Raw genomic sequence first — 4,301 nt, 5'->3', positions numbered from 1 at the left:
CCAAAACAAGAATTAATCCCGCATAAGAAAATCAAACCAGCACATGCTGTATCAGGGCTGAGGCAAAAGAAAGGAACTAATAGGGATGAAGGAATTCTGTCGGCAGACACCAAATATCCCATCTAGTCCAGACACACGCGTACAACACGTGCAGACAGAGCCCAGCAGGTTAGAACCAACACAGGAATGATGCGGACAGCACACCAAACAAAACATAGAGCAAAGCAGCAGCGGCTCTTCAGACGGCGTCACTCCACACACCAATTAACATCTACAATGAAAATATATGGTAGGTTAAATTAATATTAAAAGAAAATATTAATGCTGAGGAGGTGACATGGGCCCAACACACCCATCAGCGTTGATGACGCACACACACTGGAGAGGGTCGGTGCACCTCACGTCTCCCAAGCGGCAGTGGCAGATTACCGGTGAGCCCGCCGCACAGGCGCAGCGTCTGCCTGTCGGACGCCTGCACACAGACAAATCATGACTGTGAAAACTGCAAAAAAAAATCCGCTGCAAACAACAACAACCCAGGTAGCTACCTTACCTGCAACAATGGGGACGAGGAGGAAGTGAGGCGACCCGGAGTGGCTGGACCTCAGAGCCAAAGAGCAAGAGGAATGCGAGATGGACACTGCATCCCTATATAGGGTGGCCTCAATAACGGATTGGCTAATAAGGTAGGGGAGGGCAAAGCAGCACACTCCCCATGAAAAAGCACTTTATCCTGCTACAATCACATTTCTGTCTGCCTGACAGCTTACTTTAATGACATTTTCCTGTCCGTTGTAGTCAAACATTGTTTGGCTCTAAGTTACTGTGTGGCTGCTCAGCATGTAAACAGACAAAATGCTGCAGGAGCACACAATATGTAATGTGATTGCAACCTTTTCTGTCTTGTTGCATTTCCCATCATTTTCTGCATCAGATCCTCAATGTTTTTGTGCCAGGGGGATGAATTTATAGTTTGATTGAGGGGTGAACAGCCATAGTGTAGCCCAGGCTTGAATATGATGAAATAAAATCTAAAACCATACCTCTTAGCAACATAATCATCCCTTAAATAATTCATGTTATTTTTAAATAAACAGATAAGTTGATGGAAAATTATTAAAACCGCTGATTTGGGATTAATTCATTTAAATGAATAAATTATTGAAATAAGTCATAGATATATACATCTGTTTAAAGTTGCTTTTGAAGGTCTGTTTAAAATGTATAAAGTCCTTTCCACAAAAAGGGAAGAATTACCATGCCAAAAGCATTGTGTATTGCAGAAGGGGTTAAGTCACATGCTCCACAACCAGCCAATCAGGATATTCAGTGAATGTCATGTGACAGGTTCATTTCCTGTATCACTTCCTGTTTTACGAACAGATCGCCCTGGCATGCTTGTGTGCCCATCGATAAAATCAAAAGTAATTCCATTATCACCCACTGGGTAAGAGAAAATTACCTTCTAAATGAAGTTATTAATTCTTGAGATTGTTAAATATTTGTTGATTATTGTATTGTTACGTTAAACCTTGTAGAAAAGTGCGACTGGACAAGTGCAGGTCTATGAAGTGAGGCGCTGTAGAGCTACATTGACTCAGCGGTGAGTGAAACACTGTGAAGTCTGTTGGGTTAGTGATATTACTATATTTTGTTGTTACTATGTTGAATGTGTCAATGGCGCTAACAATTCTGCGCTATTGTGAAGATAATGGCGCTATCGTGAAGCTCAAGTCCTCCACCATCATTCCGGTACCTAAGAAGACATCCATCACCTGCCTGAATGACTACCGGCCTGTTGCTCTGACCCCTGTAATCATGAAGTGCTTTGAGCGGATTATTCTCAGGGCCTCCACATCGTATCTGATTTTTCCTGGTCCATGAACACCTTGTAGTGTCAGATCTGAGGGTTACATGACAAGATTGTGCCACTCCACTCTGTCCACTCTGTGCTCACTCTGTGCTCACTCTGTGCTCAGGGGCATGAGGGAGACAGACACATGAAGAGGATTTCTGAACATGTTTCTTTACTCTTAACTCTGTATACTTAAGAAATCACATCTATGTTTATTTAGTGAAATCTCTGTTTACTTAGTGAGTCGTATGTCTGTTTAGTTAGTACTATCTCTGTTTTGCTTGGCCTATGTTCTGTTATATAAATCTTTTTAAAAAAATGTCCTAAGAGTTGGCTAGACACCAATAAAAACACTAGAATAGAGATAACTTGCTAAACTTAGAACAAAGCAGTAATCTGGAAAGTTCCTAAGATCCCAATAGATACTGAGGCCAGAGGGATCTCAGTGGAAAATCCCTAAAGGCTACAATGGAAAATTACCAGTAGAAATTAGGTAAGAGATTATTAATTATGCATTAAAGGGGAAGACCCCCCTCTATGTAAACACCAATAAAATCAGTGTAAAGATGTAACTTGATAAAAAGGATGTGGCCAGACTGTGTGGCCAAGCCCTCTGACAAGTGTATAAAAGGTGATGCGCAGAACAGAATTTGGGCATTTTTGGCAGGACTTGCCAAGAGAATAAAGAAGAGAATAAAGCTCCCTGGACTCAACTCTTCTGGACTCTGACTCTTTTTCCAGACTCTGTGCATTTTTTGAAGAAAAGCTGATCTCTCCTAAGACTTAGAATTTTTAAGATTATAAGTGATAATATTAAGAGTTAAGAATTAGGCAAAGAATTATAATTTGACCCTGATCCAGTCAGTATCTGGTCCTTGGCGAGGCAGTAGGAGATCCCCGTCAACCTCCCGCCTGGTGAAGAAGGCACAACAAAGGTCCTTCTTCCTCAGGAAACTGAAACGGGCCGGACTCTCCTCTCGGTTGCTCGTCAATTTCTACAGGGCCACAACTGAACGCATCCTCTGCCTTAGTGTGACGGCGTGGTATGGCAGCACGGGTGGTTAAAACTGCACAGGGCATCGTGGGCTGCCCCCTTCCTGACCTAGACTCTATATATGAAGGCCGGGTCAGGAAGAGGGCAAGATCCATCGCCACGGACCCCATCCGGGCCACAGACATCCGCACCACCACCAACAGACTGAGGGACAGCTTCTTCCCCAGAGTTGTCAGAGCATTCAGTATATACATATTAGTATATTGGTACATTTCACTGGTATATTTTATTGTTGATTGTTTAGTATAGTTAGTATTTTATTGTCTTTCATTTCTGGTATATTTTTATTACATGTACGAATATTTTTACTGCATGTTGGTTTATTTTATTCTAGTATCTTAATTTTATTTTATAATCTTATTATCTAGTTTCTAACATGGGGGTTGCAATGCAAATTTCATTGACATGTCATGCTCAATGATAATAGAGAAATCTTGAAGCCCATTGAATACTTGAATATATATGAAGCACTTTAAATGTGGTTATTGTTCATATCTGCGAATGAAACTTGAACCTTAAATGTATTTTTGTTGAGCAACTGCATTTCTTTGAGAACATGATTTGAACTTATTCATACAAGATGGAGTGTATTTAATTGGTAACAATTCATGGAGAAATAGAGAAAATTAACATGATTTGCACAGACACTGAATGAATGTAACAAGCCTTTTGGGTCTTGTCTGGCCTATCTACAGGTCAGGTTTTTTTCTTAGGTTTACCCAGGATTCCCTCGTGGTGTGTTGGTGTCGTCGGTCGGCTGGAAAAGGTTGGAGCCATAGCCCATCACTTTCCTGCTGGGGACTGTATGAACTTCAGTCCTGGATCCCAAGATCGGAGATTCCCAGTGTGAACTGGGTGGCGAGCCAAAGTGAACCATTGTTATCCAAGGTGTGCAGAGTTTTCTGATTCCCCCTTCCCTCACGGACTGTGTGGTAAGATGGAGTAGACATTGATACACTGATGGTAACTGGGAAAGGGCCCCAACGAAAGAACAGTCAACATTGGGAACAGAGGGTTTCTTTTTCTTCATTGCCGGCTTTATTATTTAAATTTGTTATTTTCTGTTCATTGTTCAAAGTATTGTTGTATTAAAAATTGTTTTGGTTTTTTCTAATAATAATTGAAAAAACTCAGCTCGTGGTTTTCTGTGTCATTGTTGATGTTCATAAACACTGGCTGTTGACGGCTTAGTGTCTTCTGATACTGGTCCAGCTACTTTCATTGATCATCACCTACCTGTGCTCTGTTAATATAACATAACGAGGGTTACAGTAGCATCAGCCAATAATTTGTCCAAAAAATGAAATAAAACCGGATTGATATTTTCGGTGCTGCATTTTAATTACTGGTTGATTTATATTGAAGTTTCAAGCGCCTGATCCTGCCATTGTT

The 4,301-nt window shown here is 41.1% G+C and overlaps 1 long non-coding RNA gene across 1 annotated transcript; it reads left to right on the top strand.

Moving 5' to 3' along the window:
• The first annotated feature begins 1,386 nt into the window (after positions 1-1,386).
• Positions 1,387-1,938, top strand: LOC121622760. Its single transcript, XR_006007801.1, has 3 exons — positions 1,387-1,447; positions 1,539-1,603; positions 1,709-1,938. It is a non-coding gene; the product is annotated as an uncharacterized LOC121622760 (long non-coding RNA).
• Positions 1,939-4,301: the final 2,363 nt, after the last annotated feature.

This window comes from Chelmon rostratus, chromosome 19 (genome assembly GCF_017976325.1).
Source record: "Chelmon rostratus isolate fCheRos1 chromosome 19, fCheRos1.pri, whole genome shotgun sequence".
Lineage (NCBI taxonomy): Eukaryota > Metazoa > Chordata > Actinopteri > Chaetodontiformes > Chaetodontidae > Chelmon > Chelmon rostratus.
The sequence above is the reverse complement of the archived record's forward strand: the minus strand, read 5'-3'. Positions and strand labels throughout refer to the sequence as shown.